Raw genomic sequence first — 25,580 nt, 5'->3', positions numbered from 1 at the left:
AAGGGGTTGGATCAGGCTGAGATGCCACAGAGGCAGGGAGATATACCACGATATCCCCACTGCATGTCTGCCCCATGGATGCAACTGCATCACTGCAAGGGAGGGAGGGAGGAGTGCGTAGGCCATATAGAAAACCTGGATGGAAGTGGAGATTGCTGAGCTCCCAGGATGCTCTTAGGATTCACATCCAGACTCAGAGCATATCAGAGTACATCTGGAGGGGCTATAGAACCTGGCTGGTAGACCTGATGTGGATGTCGGGCACTGGGGTACTGGGCTGGTACAATGACAGAAAGGGGACCAAAAATATATAAATTTAGCATTATCCTTATTTAGTGCCATAGCCTCAGGGCACTCTGTTGAGTATCAGTTAAAACAAAGTAAAATAAATTGAAATAAATTGTCAGATTTTACCAAAGGCATAGCAATATCCATACCAGTATGTGCAAATGACATCTCTGTGATAGCTACTGCAATCTCAAAAGAGCCATTTTCACTGTTGACCACAGCATTTTACAACATAGAATATAAGCAGTTGGCTTCTCTGAAGAAGTTTCCATGTGAATCAAAGACTAATTTCACCCTTCAAAGTGCTGCACTAATGACCCTGATATTTTCCATTTCTTCAATCCATCATGCAACCTGACAGTACTTAGAGATTTCTAGCTTCCACTGAAAAATCATTACTCTCCATAACTAAACCTAAGAAGAATACAGAATACAATCCCACTTCACCTAATAACAGTCTGCAACCTGAAAGACTTTAAATGCCAGCTGAAACAACACCTAACATGTAAATGGCTCTACTCCTGCACCATGCTTAGGTGAACAGGTGCTAACATAGCTATATAAATTCATGCCATAACTCTCTCTGCTCCATAGAACTTAATGTGCTATTATCACAACTATACCCTCTTGTATCATCTCTTTTATTTTAACTGCATTTTCTCTCCTCCTTCCTTTTGAGCTGCTCTAACCCTTTATCTTAAAAAATATTCATATACAACCCATGTAACTGTTATTTTAATTAAAACTGTTTGCAAATGATGTAACTGATGACAAGGATGTCTGAATAATGGAACTGCTGCGCATGAATGAAACCAACTGTAAATAATGAAACAATGAGAATCATGTCCATGAGATCGCTATAACCGGGAATAATGGAGCTTTTCTCCCCAGGCCTCCACGGAAAAAGGGCACTGCTCAGATGGACTTTCCAGGAAAACAAATGCCAATATACAAATAAACAGGTAATCTAATCTAATCTAATCTAATCTAATCTAATCTAATCTATTTCTCCCAGACTATAGTATAATATTAGACCTATTTTTAGTATTGTACTTGAATTTTAAAATGGGAGGTACTTAGACCTCTATGATAATTTATGTATTAACCTGTAACAACATTGTTTGTAAAAATGTTTTTTTTTGCTATTTTTTTTTTGCTTGAGAGCTTCTCTCCCCCCTGCTGAAAAAAAATGGACATGTATTGGTTGGACTAGCAACAAAAATAAAAAAAAAATAAATAAAATAAAAATAATCTAATATATGTCTCCCTGTTTATAAATTACCTGCTCTGGGATATCTCCCCACTTAATATATATATATATATATATATATATATATATATATATATAGTATATATTTACACACACACACACACACACACACACACACACACACACACACACACACACACACACACACACACACACACACACACACACACACACAAATATCCCCTTGATCACGTCAGTCGCCCTGCTAAACAGGGGTCCAGGGAAGTAAATAGTGTGAGAAGAAATAGCCAACCAACCTATGAACCTATGAGCATACACATATATATATATATATATATATATATATATATATATATATATATATATATATATATATATATATATACACACACAAGTCAGGAAAATACTTGAATGATATTTCAGACTCTCTTCAGAAACACTTCAGTTTTACCTGGAACTAAAACTGGTTAGTAACAAACATACAATAAATACATCCAAAACACAGTTATTTTCTTTGAAATTCAATAAAAAGTGAGACAAGCTCATCTGTTATATATTACAGACCCCAATAAACTTGCATTTGCTAAAACTGCTCATCCAACATATTTACACAGCATTCTAGACGAATACCTCAAATTTTGTGTCTGTAGATGGCAAGCTGGATTTGTCCGGGCCCAACTGTACTTCCAAAACAGTGACTCTTTTTTTTTTCCAAAAGGCACTGCAGGCAGTTGTATGTTAAATAAAAACGGTAACAGCATGTGAGAATACCTTTCTTTAACTCTGCACAGCGTATTAAAATGGGCAGAAATATAAAAACTTAACCTGAGACCAGTTAGAGATCCAGAATAAACTACTTGCAATGCCTTTGTCAAACAATCAGGCGAATTAAACTTAGAAAGAATTCAGAACAGGTAAGGCTCGTCATCACAATCTCTGCTTTGTCTACAGCTAATGCTAATAGAGCCTAGGATTCCCTTAACTTATCTCAACTCCATCTACTATACAACCTTGGGCATGCTGCCCTAGGATATATAACTTTGAATGAACCCCACCTGCACTGGATGAGTAATACATGTGACATAAGGAGCCAATCAAGCTACAGAAGCCAGTATGAAGAACCTGTAGTCACCATTCAATAATGAAATTGGGTGGTAATTACCAGAGGAGAGGGGATCTTTCCCATGTTTTAGAACGAGGACAAGAAGAGACTGTTTCCAAGAAAGTAGACATACTCTTTGAGCTTGAGTATGGTTGAAAGAATATACAAAAAGCTAGGAGTGGAAGGAAGAGGGAATTATAAAGCTCAGCTGGTAAACTGTCAGTCCCAGGCAACTTTTTAGCATTTACTTTGGGAATGTGAATATCCAGCTCATGTTTGGTAATGGGAATTTTAAGGACCTGCTTAATTTCATAGGGGATAATAGGCTTATTAGAAATTGTGCAATGATAGCTCATTACTATTCAAAAATGTGCACACTAATTGGTCAGCCCAATCAGCATGACCATTGTAAATTGAACAAATACCAAGAGAAAAAAGTCCAGTCAGTGAAGTACCATTGAGCGGCCAGATTTTCTTGCATTAGTATATTTATTTATTTATTTATTTCAGTTTGATTACCGGGGTGGTCCACTGGGCTTGGGGGCCCGTTTTCAGTGGAGGCCCGGGGAGAAAAGCTCCAACAGGAAATACAAGAGTTTAATAACATGAAAATTCAAAGACTAATGTTGTTCAGGAGGAAAAATAGGCTTATATCATAAAAATCAAAATTCTACATTTAGTTGGTAGCTAGGGTAAAGGATAAGCGAAGCTGACCTGCTGGCACTTTGGCTTTTGTACAGTGATCATTTGTTTGGTGAAGAGATAAATTTAATAGGGGGGTATATAAATAAGAAAAAATTAGAAAAGAGAGGCAGTTACAATTTGGAGGTAAGTGTGGATGATAAATTAGTGAGCAGGGGCTCCCATACAGTAGAGATGGAAGGGTAGGGTAGGTAGGAGGGGGGGTAATCTGGTATGAGAAGAGAGAAGGTTTGTTTCTATACAGTAAACCTAGTTTTTTTTTATTTTTTTTTTTTTTGATTGAAGGTAGTATGTTTAGTTGGTCATCAATTGTGCGAACTGAAGTGTGGTGGTGGTGGAGGGAAGGAACAAGGAGTTGAGAGAGGGGTTGGTTGGTGGAAATTTTTTTTTAGAAAGAGAAGGAAGAGGAAAAAAAAAGGGGAAAAGGAGGATTTTTTTTTTTTAGATGATTTTAGATGATTTTTTTGGAGCATTCAGTGAAGGGAGTCATCAGCGTATTGCACAATTTTGGTGTTAGGAATGGCTTTGTGGAAGTCATTAATAAAGATGTTGAATAGTAATGGGCCTAGTACGGAACCTTGGGGTACTCCAGTAGGGGTAGGAAGGAAGGTTGAGGTGGCTTGGCCCCATTTCACAGCTTGGGACCTGTTTGAAAGGTAGCTGGAGAACCAGGAAAGGGTTATCTGGCATAGGTTGAGATTAGAGAGGTAATTTAGAAGGTGACTATGGGAAATAGTATCAAAAGCTTTGGATAAGTCTAATAGAACAGAGGATACTATATTACCAGAGTCACGTGCTGAATTAACAGAGTGCAAGAAGGAGACAATATATACTGCAGAAGCATAGATTTCAGCTGTTCAGATTTTTACAGACTGCTCAGATTTGTTACTCATATTTGTGGTCTGTTCCTCATTAAATTTATGGTTTTCTGACAAATCACAGAGAAGTGAAGTCACTAAATAATGACATGCATTTCAGTTCTGGACTTCCTCACCACTGGCACCAGGGGATGCACATTGGGATGACAGGTACACATACAGTATTTCCAGATGCAGATCTCTGCATCAACTGCAATTTCCCTTAAGAGCACACAGAGATCACAGTCAGTTGAGGGCTGGCTTCTCCGTCTTTCTCCAGATCCCCAATAAGACTCCAAACTGGCACAGCTATAGAGTTGAGATCTCAGCTGAGTGACCAGTCCATGACCTTAAGCACCATCTCTGTCCAACCAATGCTTCATGCCCCTGCCTAAGTATCTGGCACACACACACTTTGAGGTTTGATTTATAAACACACACACACACACACACACACACACACACACACACACGCACACACGCACACACACACACACACACACACACACACACACACACACACACATGCACGCACACGCATGCACGCACACACACACACACACACACACACACACACACACACACACACACACACACACACACCTGGGAAAGGCGGGCATAGGTTTAATAGCTATGCCCGCTTCTGCCCAGACTATAAGGTAGTTTCCCCTGCCACCAGTCACTCCTTATCAGCTACTTTAAAGCCCTTAAAAAGGGTGTCCAATTTTACTGTTTAATGTTACTGTTAATACAAATGGTAATTTGACCAAGAGCAAGGCTATTAGTAGTGGTCTACACAGTGCCACCAAATAAATCTGCAAGTACTCTCAGAACTTAAATATCTATAGATAAATCAGCCATAATGAAAGGTTTAAATATATTTAATAATAAATAATAAAAGAACAAGGAAATACTCAGTATATATTCACAGTTACTTCAAAGTTCAAAAGCACATGAAATATTTAAAACAACATTGCAGGACAGTCTCAAATAAATAAAGAAAAGCATCTAAATTAAGCTTTGCTACATTCCTGACTATATCTAAGAGAATTACTATACCCTAGTTAACTTACTTACAGAGCAGTAAGGCAGATGTGGTGAATGGATCTTCTCTAGGTGTTGTTGTCAGGTCAAAGACAGACTACAGAATGCTATCTCTCTCTAAGAGGCTTCTTAAATTAATATCTCAAATATTACTGCTGCCATAGCTTGCAAAATGGCATCATTGCTTGTCATCTTAATCCTACTTCTCAGGCCCCCAAAAAACCTTTAATGGGATCTGGTGGCATTTAGCATCTACCTGTGAAAATGCAAATACCTCAGATCTCTGGCAAATGGTGGACATCATAAAACAATAAAACACTTACAAGACAATACAGAAAGCTTCTCAGCTCAGACATTGAGTCCATAGCTGCCATAAAGTAATTTCATTTCAGCTATTTTTCTGAAGTTTTGCAAATTAACCTCCTGTATTTCAGTTTCCCCTGTTAAAATATATACATTTAAATAGTTACAATAGTGTTATGTACATTTCTGTTCTATTCCAGTGGGGTACCCTGTGGATATATTTCAAACAGCACTTTGAAAAATACTGCTTCAGCACGCATGTCTGTACAAACCATCTTATATGACATAACAGCTCTAATACATATGTAGCAAAACATCTTATATGAATCATGTTGATATTCACAAATGACATATAATTATTTACAAAATTCCAGATAGCTGGGCTGGCAGTATCTCCCCTGTATAACACTTCTATATAAATCATGTTGATATTCACAAATGACATATAATTATTTACAAAATTCCAGCGATTTGTGCTGGCCAGTATCTCCTTTAGTGACATTTTTCCCCCTTAAAGACTCAAACTGTTTTTTCAAGTGACTCTTAAGATACTTTGCTTGAGAGGGATGAGCCTATCTGGGAATACATTACCCCCTTCCCTGTCTGGAGATCCCAACTGCCTTGGCATTGCTGACCCCATTACAGTGTTGTACTGTCAATCCCTAGACTTCACCATAGTAATTTGGGATTGTGCTGGCTGGCTCCCTCTAGCCATAGGTCCCCCTCAGACTCCTCCTGCCTTCTTCTGCAAATTCTTAGCACCAGGGCCTCTCTATTGTGGTAAGGTTTCATGCTGTTAACATGGTACAATTTTGCTTCCTGCCTTCTGCTTAGCAGTTCTACCATGTAGTTAACATCACTGACCTTCCTTACCACTTTGAAGCTTGTTGTATCTGACAGGAATGAGAACCATAACCTGCTGCCCCACAGCATACTCTCTAGCTCAAGCATTTTTGTCATACCAGATCTGTTTCTGCTGTTGGGATCCTGCCAGGTTCTCCTGGGCCAAGCCCATGAGTTCCCTGTGCCTGTCCTGAGATTTAGGACATATGCTACAACAGACTCATTGGGGGATTCACACTCATCCTCCTAGTCATCACGAATCAAATCTAGAGGTCCCCTCACCATATGCCCATAGAGCAACTCAATGGGTGAAAAACCTGTTGATTTCTGTGGTACCTCTCTGTAAGCAAACAACAAATGAGGCAAATATTTGTCCCACTCTTCTTAAACTGGTCTGCAAATGCCCATAGCATGGTCTTTAATGTAGAGTTTAATCTCTCCACTGACCATTAGTCTGGGGGGTGGTAGGGGGTGGTCTTTAAGTGTTTCACTCCACAGTGCTTCCACACACAAGCCAGCAGGTTTTACATGAAATTGGTAGCTTTGTCAGTCAGTATTTTGTTTGGGAAACCTACCCTGCTGAAAATCTCAACTAAGCATTTTCCACCTTTTCTGCCTCAATGAAGGGCAGAACCACCATCTCAGGGTATCTGGTAGCATAACCTACTACTAGTAGGATACACATCTTTTCTGTGGTACTTGGGGTACTTAGAGTCCCCACAATATCCATAGCTACCTTCTGCAATGTCTCCTTAATTACAGGCAAAGGCACTAAAGGAGCTTTGACCTTGTCTCCTTCCTTGCATACCTTTTGGCACTTTTCACAGGTCCTGCAGTACCCTGATACATCTCTGGAAATCCAAGACCAATAAAATTTCTACACAGTGCATCTCTTTGTATGTTTTATGCTCATATGAGCTGCAAAGGGAATGTCATGGGCTACGGCTAGAAATGCCAGATGGTCGGCTTTGGGTACTACCAACTGCAGTGTTCTCTCACCCTCTAGCCATCCCTCAGGGGTCCATTGTCTGTACAGTAACCTTTTGTCTCAGTATACAGATTTCTCTTTTTCTTGAGAATCAGGTGCCTCACTGGCTACCTCCCTCAGGCCTTGTAATGTAGGGTCTGAGAGATGAGCCTGTCTCAACTCTGTCTTTGTAACCCTTTCCAGTGCCCCATCCACAGGAAATCTGGTGTCCTCTGACAGAGGTGCCTCACTATCAGCCTGGGTACTACTACTCACCTCTACCCTTGCAGTCACTCTATCCAAGGGAACATCAGTACCCACAAGCAGCTGTGGCTTACCTTCAGTCTTACTGCTACAGGGTAGCTCCCTTTTTGAAGTAACCATCTTACCAGTGCTGGCATCAAGTGTGCAGTCTGTCTGGGTCTCCCCCAGGCTACCAGACCCACATGCTTGTCTCCAAGCCTGACTGCATGCAACTGCATGCACACAAGGTACTGCATTATCAAAATTATTTCCTATCAGGTCATCTGCATGGATATCCACAAACACACCTACTTGCTTGCTTCTTTTTCCACCCTCCCAGTCAAGATGAACCCTAGCTAAAGGTATTTGGAATGGGGTCCCTCCTTAAGCTCTGACTGGAGTAGACTGCCCAAGCAAGTAGTACTTCTCTTTAACCATTGCAGGCTTCACAATGGTTAGGTCAGAAGTCTCTCTCTCTCTCTCTCTCTGTCTCTCTCTCTCTGTCTCTCTTAGCAGTGGCCTGTTTTCCATCTACTACAATAGGATATAACCTTTTGTGGTAGTTTTGTACCCTCTTTGTCTCCAGGCAACTTACTGCTAGCATTCAATCATTCCCACTTACTGGCTATCCCTCCTTTTGTTCCCCAACTTGCCTTCATGGACATCCATATGCTACATGGCCCCACTGGTTGCATTTAAAACATTTAACCCTTGATCCTGGCTGTGTACCTGAACTAGTGGCTTCCCCTGTTACTGGTGGACTCTGTTTGAGTGGTTTGGGCTGCCCACCATGGGTTCCCTTAGACCCATGTGCAGCACTGGATATCCCTTTCCTGTGTAGTAATGCCCTGCTTGCTAGGTGTAGGTCTCCCTTTTTCTCCAACTCATCTGTGGTATTACATTCCCTACCTGCTAACCAGATTCTCATGTCCTCAGGCAAAGTGCTAGGGGCTTGTTCCCTCACCAAAAGGTCTGCCACCCCTTCAAAAGTGGTGACCTCATACCCACTCACCCATCTATGAAAATAAGTGCTTAACTCAGCAGTATATTCACACACACTTTAATCTGCCTTGAGTCTATACCCACAAAACTTTTTTTCTATAAGCTTCAGGTGTTAACTTAAAACACTCTAATATACAATTTTTAACAGTATTATAATTTAAGCAATCAGTATCAGACAATTTAGAAATAGCAGTAACAGCTTTACCATGGAGTAAAGGGTTCAGGAACCATACCCAGAGCCCTTGGTCAACATTATACTGTTTACATACCCTTTCAAACATATTCATAAAACTATCAAAAAGATCACCCTCTGTAAATTGTTAAAGACATTTACTGACCTTTATTGCTTCTGGGGTTCAGTTACTCCTTTCCCCATTACTGCCATGACCCTGGTGAAGAGTCAGCATCCCCTTTTCATGTTACCTCTGCCTCTCCTTTTCTACAGCTTCCAGATGTCTTAGTCTCTCTGCTGATTCTATTTCCAATCATGTGGCTTCCAGTTCAAGTCTCTTTAACTCCAGATGGATTTTTAAGTCATCTGTGGGAAGGTTGTACTGTCCATTTTCTGAGAGTTGTACATCCCCAAGGCCAGTCAGTTTGTCCTCCTGGTTGCTGGTCTGTGATGCAGCTGAGAGTAAGGCTGCAGTCATTTCTGCTTTAGTCAGGTTGGCATTCCCCAGTCCTTTGGCTTGGCATGTCTTGGCCAACTGGCTCCTTATGAGCTTGCCATACTCCTCTGCTGACACCCTTGCCTGCTCTTCCTAACTAACTAAGCTAACAAAATATAAATAAAATTATTGTGATATGAAACTCTGAGTGTTCACTGTGTAGCTGCTTGAGAGTAGAAACACTTTCCTTAATGATAACTGTTTACAGGCTATAGCAGTTCAATATCCACACCACTGAATCCCAATATGTGGATATTCCACCACTGCCACCCAATACATGTGATGACTCACCACTGGACCAGTAATCGAGTAGCCTCAATGGTCACTACTTGCAACAGTGGGAGACATACACTGGGAGGATGACAGGTACACACACAATATTTCCAAATGCAGCTCTCTGTATCAAGTGCAATTTTCCTTAAGAACACACAGAGACCACAGTCAGTGCAGGGATGTTTTTTCCCTCTTTCTCCTGATCCCCAATAAGACTCCCCACTGTCACAGCTATAGAGTTGAGATCTCAGCTGAGTGGCCAAGCCATGGCCTCAAGTACCATCTCTGTCCAACCAGTGCTTCATGCCCCTACCCAAGTAGCTGACACACACACACACACACACACACACACACACACACACACACACACACACACACACACACACACACACACACACACAATCACAGTCTTTGAGGTTTGATTTATATATACACACTCACAATCTGGGAAGGGCTGGCAGAGGTTTACTAGCTATGCCTCTTTCTGCCCAGACTATAAGGTAGTTTCCACTGCCACCAGTCACTCCTTATCAGCTACTTTCAAGCCCTTAACAAAGGGTGTCCAATCTTACTGTGTAATGTTACTGTAAATACAAATGGTAGTTTGGCAAAGAGCAAGGCTATTAGGAGTGGCCTACACAGTGTCACCAAATAAATATGCAAGTACTCTCAGAATGTAAATATCTCTAGATGGATCAGCCACAATGAAAGGGTTAAATATGCTTAATAATAAATAATAAAAGAACAAGAAAATATTCAGTATATATTCACAGTTACATCAGAGTTCAAAAGCACAGAAAATATTTAAAACAACATTGCAGGACAGTCTCAACTAAAATAAAGAAAACATCTAAATTAAGTTTTGCTATATTCCTGACTATATCGAAGATAATTCCTATACCCTAGTTAACTTAAAGAGCAGCATGGCAGATATGGTGAATGGATCTTCTCTTGTTGTTGGTAAACAAATGTAAAATAAATAATAAAATAGTTGTTGTCACGTCAAAGACAGTATACAGAATGCTATCTCTCTCCCTCTAAGAGGCCTCTTAAATTAATATAGCAAATATTATTGCTGGCATAGCTTGCAGAATAAAATCATTGTTTATTATCTGACCCATAGCTCCTAGACCTCAAAAAAACCCTTGATGGCAGTGGGTAGCATTTCACATCTGCCTGTGAAAATACATAGACCTCAGATCTTTGGAAAATGGTGGAAGTCATTCCAAGACAATACAGAAAGCTTCTGAGTACAAACATTGAGTCTGTAGCTGCCATAAAGTAATTTCATTTCAGCTATTTTTCTGACGCTTTGCAAGTTAGCCTCATGTATTCCAGTTTCCCCTGTTAAAATATATACATTTAAACAGTTACAATAGTGTATGTACATTTCAGTTATATTCCAGTACAGTACACTGTGGATATATTTCAAACAGCACTTGGCAAAATATCTCTTCAGCACACGTTTGTACAAACCATCTTATATGACATAACAGCTCTAGTACATCAGTAGCACAAACATCTTATATGAATTATGTTGATATTCACAAATGCCATATAATTATTTACAAAATTTCAAACAGCAGTGCGGGCAGTATCTCCTTTCATGACAAACCCCCGGATTCACAGTTGAATGGTATGATGTCAGCGTACCATGAATATGCATGAGGGCATGCTGACCAAACCGTAAGTCCTACATGGACCATGTAAGAAAACAGGGGGCGTGTCCAACTACCAAGCAGTCTAAATGTCCACTCCCCTGCAAGTGTTGAAAATAAAAGGAAATAAACAAGAGCGAGTCTGCTCAAATGTCCCTGCACCCAACACCTCACTGCCTGATATTGTAAACCCCCATCACATTTCTAAAATGCATAACCATAAAATTTTTTTAAATACACAAAATAGCTGCCCGTATTTGAGTGTGTGTGTGCACATGTGTGCCCATTGTTTAGCTACAGTCAGCAATTCTCACATGGAAGAGCATAAGAAAGAATGTTTATGCAAATCACACGCAATAGCTTAATGGTAGAGCATTCGCACAAAGAAGAGGCATTCACGGTTCGAGTCCCACCACTCCCTTTCGTATTTAATTTTTAAATCAGTATCTGGAATAATACAAAAAGGCAGGAGTCAGAGCTGGATGTGGCAGAGTTAAAGATGTTAAGATTTGCACTTGGTGTGACTAGAATGGATAGGATTAGGAATCAGTATATTAGATGGTCAGCTCATGTTGGACAGTTTGGAGACAAAGCAAGAGAGACAAGATTGCATTGGTTTGGACATGTGCTGAGGAGGGATGATGGGTATATTGGGAAAAAGATGCTAAGGATGGAGCTGCCAGGTAAGAGGAAAAGAGGAAGGCCTAGGATAAGGTTTATGGACGTTCATAGGTTCATAGGTTCATACTAGGCTATCTGCCCTAGGGCATTTATAAGCCTAGCCAGAGTGTGTTTGGCTTTTGCCACCCATTTTAAATTAATTTTGCTATGCCCTTTCTGAGGTTAGTATACTGTGCCTCTGTCTAACAGTGACACAGAAGTGATACCCGGGGTAAACCTACGATCGCCCATCCACTCATCAAGATTCCTCTTGAAGAGAGTCAATGAGGGACTCTGCCTAACCTGGACTGGGATTTTATTCCAGAGTGAAGGGAGCCTCTGGGTTATGAATCTGTCCCTCCAGCATGTCCTATTTATTTCAGTGCTGAGGTTCAAGTCTCTCGAGCACATAGTTCAATGGGATTTGGATTTTCTGAGGTGCAGCATGTCCATTAATTCCGGGTTGGACATGGCTTTATACGTCAGGCACAGATCGCCTCTGAGCAGGCAGTATGCCACTGAGTAGAGCTGGAGTTTATTTGACCAGGCAGCATATGGCATCTATTTGAGCCCTTTGATCCTCTTGGTGAGGTACTTTTGGGGTCTTTCCAGTTGCTGCAGGTGTCTGGTAAGGTACATCCCAAAAGGGGCATTGTACTCAATTATGGGCCTGATGAGGGATGAGTAAAGAGGCACGATGACCTACCCTGATCTAGATGTGAATCCTTTCATGATTAGGTGGGCTATATAAAATGTTTTTCTAACCACTTTGTCCACGTGGTTGTCAAATGAGAGATTGCTATCAACTTGGGTCCCCAAGTCCCTAATTACTTCTTCAGTAATTGATGGATTACCACTTATGTGGTAATTTATGGGCACTTTGTTTTTGCCAAAGGGGATGACTATACACTTTTTGGTGTTTAGCTTGAGGCCATGGCTCTGGCACCAGTTGTCTGTTTCTATGAGGCCCCTTTGAAGGATGCTTGTGTTGGCTGGAGAGTCGATTACGGCACACAGTTTGCAGTCATCTGCAAACTTGGTCAGCCACAGTCCTTCCGTGTTGGCCTGCACCTCTGAGAAATATATAACGAACCAGAGAGGTCCCAGGACTGAGCCTTGTGGGACGCTACTTGTAACTGGTTTGGAGTCTGACATGGCTCCAGCAATTTTATCCATGTGGGTTCTGTCCTTGAGCCAGTTTGCAACCCATCTAGTGACATATGGGTTTATATTTAAGCTGGTAAGCTTATCTATAATGCCCGAGTGGGGTATTGTATCAAAGGCTTTTGCGAGGTCCAGGTAGGCTGTGTGGACCACCTTCCCCTCGTCAATGGCCTTGGTGACTGTTTCAAAGAAATTGACCAGGTTTAAGAGGCAGGATCTGCCCTTAACAAAGCTGAACTGGGTAGGATCCAGTGTCTGTAGGTCCCCAATATCTTTATTTATAAGGTCCATGATGATCCTTTCAATAGCTTTGCAGACCAAGCTAGTCAGGCTTATGGGGCGATAGTTTCCAGGATCCGTTGAGGCATCAACTTGTGGAGAGGGACCACTGTTGCTGTACACCACTCTTTGGGTACATATCCTGTAGTAAGGCTGAGATTGAACAGTAGTTTTATGTTTGGGTTTAGCTCTTCTTGGAGTTCATGTAGGACGCAGCCCGGGACACCATCTGGTCCAATTGATGCTGTGTTTTTTGCTTTGGAGAGGGCGGGAGGGCAGCACTCTGCTGGGATAGATATTTGCCCTTTTGGTGGGGAGGGGGGAGAGAAGTTTGTGCTGAACCTGTCAGCTAGGATGTTTGCAATGTCTGTGGATTCGGTGTATTTTTTGTCATTTTGGACTAATTCTGAGCATATCTGGGAATTCCCACCCAGGTTCCTAAAATAACTAAAGAAAGCCTTGTGATTATCCTTAGTGTCCTGTGCAATTTTCTCTCAATGCTAGCATTAGGCGATTTTATGAGTGCCCATAGTTTTTTGCTAATACTGATCAGAAATGTCTTCCCTTTTTGGGATTTTGCTCTATCATGTAGTAGCTTCCTCCTTTTATTGTATAGTTTGTTTATGGCTGGGGTCCACCAGACAGGACGTCTGCCTTTGGAGGATTTGGTTGTGGTTTTATTTGGTATCGCATGATCCATGCATTCCTGAAGGTGTTCATAGAATGCGTTTATAAAGGATTCTGCAGTCTGGGCCATATTTTCCACAGGCCCAGAGGCTTTGAAGGATTCCACCTTGGTTTTGAGGAGTGTGAAATTTGCTTTGGAGAAGTTTTTCACTGTGGTTTTCTGGGCAGGGGGTGGGGTCGGGATGTGAATATCCAGTGAGATTAGTTTATGGTCTGATCTTACCAGTGAGGGATACACTTCTGGTCTGGAGCATTGAGTCCCCATCTTGGTGATGATCAGGTCCAGTATGTTTTCCCCTCTTGTGGGAGTGGTAACAAGTTTTTCCATAGCATTTGAGTTTATAAATTCTAGGAACCTTTGGACTAGGGTGTTAGAGCTAGAGTAATGCTCCCAGTCTATGTTTGGGTAGTTGAAGTCGCCCAATATAATGGTGTTTGGAGAGACCTTCATATTTTCCAGTGTTCTCAGGAAGGCCGAGTGGAGTTCCTGGGTTTGGGAGGGTGGTCTGTAGCAGGCTATAAACTGGAAGGCAGTTTTACCCACTGTTAGTTGCACATGGATAGTCTCTGATGCTTCGTGCTGTGCCACCAACCTGGAGGTGTGGGTATCTTTGATGAATATTGATACTCCCCTTCCTTTTATGGTTCAGTCCAAGTTTTGGGGCTGAAAAGCATGGTATGAGGTATAATCTGGTAGTGCTGGGGTGCTCTCAGGAGCCTTGAACCAGGTTTCTGTTACTGCACAGATATCAATGTTCTCCATGCTAAGGAGAGTTTAGAGTGCATGCATCTTGAGGTTTAGACTTCTGGCATTGAGTAGCATTACTCTTAGTTTCTTATCCCTTGTGATACCTATGGAGGTGGGTTTGTCTTTTGAGCCTTGCCTAAAAAAGGCACTATGGGGTAACAAGAGCCTTTGCCAATATCCAAAAGCCCAGGGGTGATAGGTGCAAGCCGTCCCTAGCGAAGCATCGGGGCTTGTCGAGCATGTCATCCCAGGCTGACAGGCATTGGATCCCCTTTGAATGACACCAATACTTAAGCCAATTGTTGAAATTGATCATCTTGTCTTTATATTGTGGCATCATTCTTGGTGAAGGTAAGATGCTACTCAAGGTCAGGGTCATGCCGGCCTGGACTACATGCTCAGAGAGCTCCTCTATGTCACTTTTCATGTATTCCAGGGAGGTACATCTCAGGTCATTCACACCAGCATGGACAATGACCGAGTCATATTTGTACTTGCCTTGGAGTGACCTGAGTGCTTGTGTTATGTGGTGGATCCTAGTGCCCGACAGGCAGCTCACCGTGACCTTCGCTTTGCTCAGCATAGTGAGCAGGACGTCGGTGTGCCTGACAATAGAGTCACCTATTACAAGTGTATCAGGTGTGTTGTTTAGCCTTAAGGGCTGTGACTGTTCAGCACACTGGCTTTGTGAGCTATGTGTTGCACATGTTTTGTTTTGGTGTAGCGGTTGCTTGGGTGTCTGCTTTAGAGGTCTCTGCTGCTTAGGCAGATTTTTATTTAGAGCCTCCAAGTATGTTTTTGTGTGTTTATGTGTTTGGTTTGCTGTCGTGGTAGGTCTGTGTGAGACTGGAATTGTAGTGAGTGTGGTTTCCTTTTCCTTCTGACTGGTTACACCAGTACTGAGTTGGGAGAGCTTAGCCTCCAGTTTGGCTATATGGTTGCATCTCTCACATGTGTTGGAATTTGTTGGGAGGAGGAGAGGGTTGTCTGTGTACATGAGGCAGTTGTAACATTGCCTCAAGATTCCCAGATTCACCATCTGGACCAGAGAGGAGATTGACAACTGACCTTTGGACATGCTAGAATACTATTGGGAATTCCTTTATAATTGAAAAAAAGGGCCATTGGGGAACAAGGTACTCAAGGGGACTTTGTGAGGGTGTAGTGCTTTTAATTTTTTAGTGCTGACCTATATAATTGCTTTAGTGAGCAAGTGCCAGGTAACTTAAATGCAATGTGCAACAGGTAACTTAAATGCAAAAATGACATACAGTAACTTTCATTCAAGTGAAACAAGGAAATAAGTACAGTAAGCAATGCAGATATCACTAGGGATCCATGGAAGCACTGAAAAGCCGCGTTTTAGGTGGAATTAGCGTTTCAGGGAAATAACAGCATACAAACAAAGCTAGATTCATCAGGCCTGGATCTAGTCTAATGCTGCAGCAAACAAGGTGTACCAATTTCAGTAAGAAACAGTTCGAATATGCAGACACTATAAGCCTTTAACCAGAAATTCCCAGCTCAGAAGGGCAGAGTCCAGCCTCTCCTCCCACAAGAGTGCAGACCACGAACCTTCTTAATGTAAAATAACTGGCCTGAAGCCCAAGTGCTTAAACCAGAACTAATACGCTTTTAGAATAACAGACACTGAGCCCTCAATCAGCAGTTCCCAACTTAGAAGGATGTAAGCTACCTGTCCTGCCACCACAGTGCAGGCCACAAACCTTCCTAATGTAAAACAACTGGTTTGAAGCTCAAGTGCTTAATCCAAAAGACTTAGAATGATAGCTGCACTTTAATCAAGTTACTACCAAGCAGTAATAAATACAATTGAATACTTTAAAGAATGCCTGGATTAGTGCATGGACGTGGTGAGAGAGGACATGCAGGCGGTTGGTGTGACAGAGCAAGATGCAGAGGATAGGAAGAAATGGAATGAGATGATTTGCTGTGGCGACCCCTAACGGGAAAAGCGGAAAGATGATGATGAGTATATGGAATAATACCCAACATATATGTTTAAACATAACTAGAAAGCAGTGAAATGGCCAATGTATCAGTGAATAAAATAAATATTTTAAAGGATCCCAATATAAAATTGCCCACAGTTAAGCAGCGCTTCACCCAGTGCAATATAGTTGCCCCTAGCTAACTCACGCTTTACCCAGTGCAATGTAGTTGCCCAAAGCTAAATAGCGCTTTACCCAGCACAATCGGTTTGTGCGGAGGTGTGTGCCGCACCAACCAGTGCACCGTCGGGCAACGTGGAGCAACGTAGAGCTTAAACACAGCCACGCCCCCTAACTTGTCTGGACAGTAGTAAAATAAAATGCAATGATAAGGTTTGAACCCAGGACACTGTGAACCATAATCAAAGTACTGAACCACTAAGCCACGACAGCTTAGGATAAACATCCACTGTTAACATATATATAGTAATAAATGTTTGATTAACCATTGTTAAGCATGTCTGCAGTCAGCCTAGAATATTCAAAAATGGCCAATCACAGAAAAGTGCAGGAAATGTGGCATATTTAAGCTGCATATGCAGGAATACTCGCCATAACTGATTGTAGCTCCCATCTGCAGTTAGAATGTCTGGTGCTGGAGAGGGTACACACTTTTGAATGCGACGCTGGGGCATCGAGGAGTCAAGATATATGGTTTGGCTCCTAGTCCATCGGCATGAGATTCGACTTCTGCAGGGACAGTTCCAAGGAATGGAGTATAAGTCGGAGGCTTGGAACCGGTTGGCTCATGAACTCACCAGTACCACAGGCATCCCTCGAACTGGTGTGCAGGTCCGTCACCACCATGCAGACCTGAAGAGGCAGAAGCAGGACCTTCTGAACCACTGGATCCAGGAGGCCCATCAAATGCGGGATGCCCCACTACTAAGTAGGTAGCCATGGAATGCAGTATGTAAGATAAGCTAATATAGTCTAAATAATGGATAGGTATGTCTCAATATCCCTTTATTTACTCCACAGCTGCAGGTGCTCATGCTATGAATCAGCAAGCCTATGCAGATAAGCTGCTAAGGCTGTGCCACCAGGCAGGTTAGTACATATTCTGCATGTATTGTTACATGATATTTGTGAGTGAGCATTAGAAAAGTGTTTAAGCCCAATAATACAGCAATAAAATGTCCTGATTAAATCCACTGCATGTACTGTTATATAACAAATGTCAGTGAGTCAGAAAGAGAGTGTACTAACCCACCAATCAAGGTAAAATAAGTCTGGAATACTATCCCTGCATGTACTGTCATAACATATAAGTGAGCAGGCCTGAAAAAGACTGTTGTAACCTATCAAGAAAGGTATAATATGTCCTGAATATGTCTTTCGTATGCACTGTAATAACAAGTAAAGGAGAGAGCCTGTAGAAAATAGTGTTCAATGTAATTAATAAAGGTATAAAACTTGGAGTGTGTCTGTGTCACCTACTTTGAAATGTTGTTGTACCCTTGCATTAAATAAATAGTACTGTTGTATTAGGTGCTGTCAACCCACAGTTGTGCAGTCCCATAGGAAGTGGATGAAGGAAGTGGCAGTAGCTGTGAAGTATAAAATATTCATTCCCTGAATAAATCCTCTGCATGTACTGTTACATATCATAAGTTAGGTAGCCAGGAATAGAGTGTAGTAACCCATGAATAAAGCAAAAACATGCCTGGAATACTATCTCTGCATGTCTGTCATAGATAAAACATGAGTGAGCCTGTAAAACAGTCTTGTAACCTATCAATAAAGGTATAACATTTCCTGAATAGGTCTACTGTATGCAGTGTAATGTCAAATACAGGAGAGAGCCTGTAGAAAAGAGTTTTAATGTAAATAAGAAAGGTATAATACTTGCAGTGTGTATGTGCCAGTTACTCAGAAATGTTGTTGTACCCTTGCAGTGAAGAAATGTTACTCTGTTGTAATAAGTGCTGACAACCCCCAGAAGTGCAGTCCCATATGAAGTGGATGAAGGAAGTGCCAGTAGCTGTGAAGTATGCAACAGTCCTAAACAGTTGTTAAATGGCTGACATGCATAGGTAAATCTGGCACACAAGTAGCCTGTCAAGGTGTTCCCCAGAAATGTTAGTGTGTTACCTGAAAAGTAGGGTTGTGTAGAAAACAAGTGAAAAAGCCATGTGAACACATCCAGATGTGCAGATACATAAACAAGTCAATTTAATACAAGTATGTAGCAGTAACATCTGCATCCTGGACAGTTACCATGTCAGCCATAGGCCAGGTATATCATGAAGTAGCAAAACAGATAACGCAATGAAATGCATAGGTTCATAGGTTCATAGGTTCATAGGTTGGTACTAGGCTATCAGCCCTAGGGCCTATACCCTGGCTATTTCTTCCCACATTATTTACTTTCCTGGACCCCTGTCTAGCAGGGCGACTGACGTGATCCCTGGGGTGAATTTCCTTTCTCCCATCCAATCGTCAAGGTTCCTCTTGAAGAGGTCCAAAGAGGCACTCTGCTTGACATGTATGGGCAATCTATTCCAGAGTCTGGGGAGTCTCTGGGTCAGGAACCTATCCCTCCAGCATGTTTTGTTTATTGTGATGACAAGGTTTAGATCCGCTCTGAGGGATTGGGATTTCTTTAAGTGTAGCATGTCCAACAGCTCTGGGTTTGACATGGCCTTGTATGTTAAGCAGAGATCGCCTCTGAGTAGACGATATGTGACAGAGTATAGCTGGAGTTTTTAAGGCGGTCAGCGGGCATCTGCTTTGATTCTTTAGTGAGGTATTTCTGAGGCCTTTCCAGTTGTTGCAGATGTCTTGAGAGGTACATACCAAATGGGGCGTTGTATTCTATAATGGGTCTAATGAGGGATGAGTACAGTGGGACAATGACCTCCTTTGTTGCCTAGTGTAAGAATACATGTAGGGGATATACACATGCAGTCAATAGGAATATAGTGTACAGCTAAAGTACTAATAAGATGTTAATGGAGGTTTCTTTTTACACCCTACTCCATGTGCATAAACAATGCAATTCCACACCTCAATGGGTATGTCTAATCTCATAACATTTGTTGGGACATATGTCCTATTGTTATATAAAATCTGCACTTACTTTGATGCATGTCCCCTGTTAAAACACCATAATATTGAAGGCCTGTTGCCACCAATCATCCCTGCATGCTGTTGGAATGTCCACTGTTGTTCAATACATGCATGTGTTATGCTTGCTGTTCAACTATTGTAACCCTGGTGTGTTGGGTTAATGGGAATATTACTGCATGCTGTTACAACTAATTTGGAATGCTGTTGACTATGTTGTAATTAAACACACCTAATCACAGAATGTATGGGAAGGCCGGTCCCAGCGGACCCACCTGTCCCACCTCAGCTGGCAGTTGCACCTGGCACCAGCAGGTCTGGTACCCAGCCCGGGCCACCCTCCTCCATAGGTCCTGTGCCACCTTCGGGTGGAAGCACTGCAGGGGATGGGGCTCACCCCCCCTGCAAGCGTGGGTGGAAAAGGGCCTCCTGTCACACTCTGAAGGGTCCGGGTTGTGGTGCATAGGGATATCCAGCGTTTAGTCGCTGATCCCCTACACCAGCTCAAGGCGAGAGTGGCGTGACTCACGGGTGAGCCTGCCCCTCCTATGCAGCCCCCAGCACAGTGACCCTCAGGCCTGTGAAGGTCCAGTGGTGACTGCCCACGGGTGGGGATTTCAGTCCCACTGTTACCATCTGTGGGCTCATGGTCTTGCGATTTCCAAACATCCGTCCCCGTAAATTGTGTTCACCCACCCCATGTGTCATACTCCACCCCTGTATGCGTCTTGTTTGTCTTGTCTGTTTACCTACCCAAACTACCTCCTCAAATATACCTACTTCCTTTACCTCACTTTCCACTCTCACCTGAAAAAAAAAACAAAACAAAAAGGGCAATCTATACCCGAAAAAAAAATTACGCCCCATACATAACTTCCCATTTCGCACACATGTCCATTGGACATGTACACTGATAATTCTAATTGGCAGTATAACAAACTATGTTGTCCTCACCCCTCTCTCAGGGATGGAAGGTTTCAAATTTCACTCCAAATTTTCAGCACATGCACAGCTGTTGCTGGTAAAGAAATGGGCAGCTATGGACCTTCCCTACACCTGTCCTGCACATCCCGAGCTTGTTTTTCCACTGTCTTTCCCTCTCTGTGTCCCCTTTTTCACCACTTTCCTATCTCCCCATTTTCTTTTCTTTCAAAGAAATTAGTGCGGGGGTTAGCGGGTGTAAGCACTTTTAAGCAGTAGTAAGCGGGATTAAGCGAGTGTTCGCATGTCTGTGCTTAGCTAAGCGTAGCTAAACATCGCACAAACCCAAGTAAACCCGCTTACTACTGCTTAAAAGAGCCTTAGTCACTCTATGGCAGGGCCCTTGTTCTGCTGAGCAGCAAAATAAAAAAACTCTGCCAGACTTGAACCCCAGACCATTGACACAATAGACTGCATGAATTACTACTAAGCCACAGCAGATATACAAGCAATTTGGTTCTGAAATAAATATATCATGCATTACAATGAGGGAATGTAAATGGAAATTAGGAATGGTATAACACAAACCCTTTTCTGTGGGTCTTTACCAGCAGTGGTTGTGGACTTGCATGACATGACTGTGAAAGGAGACCAGCCATCCTAGCAGGGAATAATGTTACAGTAGCACCTTACAAACACCACACAGTATCAGACCAGGATAAATACTGGCCACAGAAATAGAATGCAATAACCACATTTGTATGGCAGTTAATTATGTAAGCGAGAAAAAAGTTCATACTCCCATGTATCCTGTTTTAGCATTTGGAGGGGTCCGTACATGTCTACACTGAGATGTGTATACTGGAAGCAGCAACATGCAGGTATGAGTACAACATACATATAACTGGCTACAACCCTAGCATCAGATAAGAGACATATACCAACCTTCAGACTGACACAATGGTGTCCAGAGCAAACAAGAATGGGCCCCACCTTTGAAATCTGAAAGGGCTAGGACTACCTAACCTAGCATTTTATAGCAGTGGGCTGCAATCACAGTGTGTAATGCAATCACCAAACAGCAGACTGCATGCAATTACTGAATGGTGGGTAGCAATTGGTGCAGAGGCTGTCACATGCACAAGTGCAGATACCTAGAAAAGCAGGCTGTACCTGCAGTCCACACATGCAATTATATCATTGCAGGTATTGTGAGACAGAGAGTGAGAGAGAGAGACACAGACTCAGACTGAGACAGAGACAGAAGAGAGGGAGAAACAGAGACCGAAGGTTAAATAGAGGGCAAAAACCCCAAACAAACCACCAATAAAAAAAAAAAATACAAAACCATAACACATGGAGCAGGGAAATACAAAGGTAAGGTATGTAACTCAAATGTATGTATTGGCATGTTGTAGATATTCCCGAAGAGTACTCTACACACTGTAAATCATTCATGTGTGGCAGCAGTATGTATCTATCTGTATCTGCACATGTGCATAGGGCACGGGACATACTGCAACTGTTAGTGAAGGGTGGACAGCTATCTGTCAGTGAAGGTTGATCTGTGTATATATCCATGTAGGTCATAGTGTGTGGCCTAGAAGACAGCATGCAGTGCACAGGAGTGGCCTTAGGTCAACTTGTGCCCTAGGCAAAAGGGCCCCACGGCGCCCCCTACCACACTTCCTGGTGCCCCCATCCTTGTGTCCACATAAATAGTGGAAAAGCATCCCTGCTAGAGCGGCACCCTAGGTGGCTGCCCAGTAGGCCTATGCCTAAGGCCAACTATGGTAGTGTTGATATATGTCATGTGGTGGTTAAATGCTGTGGGACAGATTTGTCAGATCTGATGTGTTACAGACAGTGAGGCCTGCTAATGCTACAAGGGCTGAGGACACCCACATGCATTCTGCAGAACACTGTGCAATGTAATCACATACCTGTACATCCCACAACTGTCGAATAAGTAATATCCCCATCATGAAAGGTGGACTGTACATATGCCTATATGTACATCCATGCGTACAGCAATGGATGTGTACATGTATGTGTATAGATATGTATATATATATATATATATATATATATATATATATATATATACATATAGAGTGAAAGACAGAGAGACACGGGGTCATATGTACCACAACAGGTGTGTGGTGAACAAGGCATGGACTGTAGACAAGTGTTGATACTACAGTGCCATCATTCCACCTTCCCAAACAAGTGTACCCAGTAACTACCACATAGGCAGAGATTTACCTAACAGTGAAGGTGTGATAAGGTAACATGGGACACAGGTGGACAGTAGCCTCCACTTTGATGAAGACAGTGCCACACTACACCTGTAATCTGTCTGTGTGGTATGTGTCATAACAACAGGTGTGTCATCTATGGAAGTATAGGGTAGGGTTCCCCTCTACTCATCACAATGCCCTGTGTGGTATGTACACAAGTGTGACACACACATGTATGACAACTACACCAGGTGAACAGGCCACAGATAGACCTCCCAAAGGGTAATACTGTCCGCAAACAGATGCCCTATGCAGACTGACTCACAAAACCACAACTACACTGTATTGCATACTGGCCACACAGAGATGACCTCTGCCGGACATACAGAGGTATGTCACACCCATAGCTGGGTGACAACCACCATGGCAACATATCACAATCCCTCAGGGATACACGCTCTAGGACCCTAAACCTTGTCAGCTCACTAAACAGCACATGCTGGAGGGATAGGTTCCCATCTCAGAGATATGCCATACACTGGACTAGACCACCTAGCAATAGCAAACAAGGCTCCTCATTAGCAGTTGTTATAAATACTCCTGATGATTGTGTGGGAGATTGGTAATACACCCCAGGAAACACCTCTGTGGTTCAGGTTGGCAGGTGCAAGTGAAATCAAAGTACATGTGTGTCAAAGGCCAGGGTAGCATATGGCTAGGCTGCCGAAGGCCCTAGGGCCAATAGCATATTACCTACCTATGACACTATGCACTCACACATGTACTTAATGCAATAGCTGATATGTGAGGTTGAATAAGTGTAACGCTGAATGTGTGCAAGGTCTGTAAATGTGTGTTAGCTTAGTGTGATGTTGTATCTGACATGGTAGAGCCTATCCTAGCTGTGAGGACAGCAACTGATGTGTAATGTACTGTTAGGCAGACATAGTGGTACGGCATATGATGTGATGTAGTTCTCCGTTGATGAATGCGGTGTCTCATTGTAGGCTAAAGCAATACATGTATACTTAGTGAGTGGTACTGCTGGTGAATACATCACCAATATGAACTGTAGTACTACCTGAAGCTGTAGGGCTAAACAGCACAGTATGGTGTGCATTCACATTGCTTGGAAACATTGTCATGTGTGTTTCCTGTAGTCTGCACAGAGGACAGACTGCAGGCATAAGGGTGTGTAAGTAATGGCACACAGCACTGTATGGTACACAAGTAATGCTCCTCTGTGTTGGCATACAGTGGTGCATTGTATGTTTGCCTGATGTGTGTGTGATTATGCCTGTACAATGGCTGCAATCATATGTGTGTTACAGGGTTCATAGGTTCATAGGTTCATACTAGGCTATCTGCCCTAGGGCATTTATAAGCCTAGCCAGAATGTGTTTGGCTTTCACCACCCATTTTAAATTTATTTTGCTATGCCCTTTTTCAAGGTTAGTATACTGTGCCTCTGTCTAACAGTGACACAGAAGTGATACCCGAGGTAAACCTACGATCTCCCATCCACTCATCAAGATTCCTCTTGAAGAGAGTCAATGCCTAACCTGGACTGGGATTTTATTCCAGAGTGAAGGGAGCCTCTGGGTTATGAATCTGTCCCTCCAGCATGTCCTATTTATTTCAGTGCTGAGGTTCAAGTCTCTCGAGCGCGTAGCTCGATGGGATTTGCATTTTCTGAGGTGTAGCATGTCCATTAATTCCGGGTTGGACATGGCTTTATACGTCAGGCTGAGATCGCCTCTGAACAGGCGGTATGCCACTGAGCAGAGCTGGAGTTTCTTTAACCGGGCAGCATATGGCATCTGTTTGAGCCCTTTAATCCTCTTTGTGAGGTACTTTGGGGTCTTTCCAGTTGCTGCAGGTGTCTGGTAAGGTACATCCCAAACGGGGCATTGTACTCAATTATGGGCCTGATGAGGGATGAGTAAAGAGGCACGATGACCTACCCTGATCTAGATGTGAATCCCTTCATGATTAGGTGGGCTATATAAAATGTTTTTCTAACCACTTTGGCTACGTGGTTGTCAAATGAGAGATTGCTATCAACTTGGGTCCCCAGGTCCCTAATTACTTCTTCTGTACTTAATGGATTACCACCTATGTGGTAATTTGTAGGCACTTTGTTTTTGCCAAAGGAGATGACTATACACTTTTTGGCATTTAGCTTGAGGCCATGGCTCTGGTACCAGTTGTCTGTTTCTATGAGGCCCTTTTGGAGGATGCTTGTGTTGGCTAGAGAGTCGATTATGGCACCCAGTTTGCAGTCATCTGCAAACTTGGTCATCCACAGTCCTTCCGTGTTGACCTGTACCTCCGAGAAATATATACCGAACAAGAGAGGTCCCAGGACTGAGCCTTGTGGGACACCACTTGTAACTGGTTTGGAGTCTGACATGGCTCCAGCAATTCTAACCATGTGGGTTCTGTCCTTGAGCCAGTTTGCAATCCATCTAGTGACATAGGGGTTTATAGTTAAGCTGGTGAGCTTATCTATAATGCCCGAGTGGGGTATTGTATCGAAGGCTTTTGCGAGGTCCAGGTAGGCTGTGTGGACCACCTTCCCCTCATCAATCACCTTGGTGACTGTTTCAAAGAAATCAA

General features: G+C 42.5%; 1 protein-coding gene across 2 annotated transcripts in view; it reads left to right on the top strand.

The window, feature by feature from the left end:
* The window catches only part of PKLR (pyruvate kinase L/R), a 711,145-nt gene that overhangs the window by 169,975 nt on the left and 515,590 nt on the right, over window positions 1-25,580 (top strand). The window lies entirely within an intron of this gene.

This window comes from Protopterus annectens, chromosome 8.part0 (assembly GCF_019279795.1).
Source record: "Protopterus annectens isolate FY-2018-M chromosome 8.part0, PAN1.0, whole genome shotgun sequence".
Lineage (NCBI taxonomy): Eukaryota > Metazoa > Chordata > Ceratodontiformes > Protopteridae > Protopterus > Protopterus annectens.
This window is presented reverse-complemented; position numbering and strand designations above follow the sequence as displayed.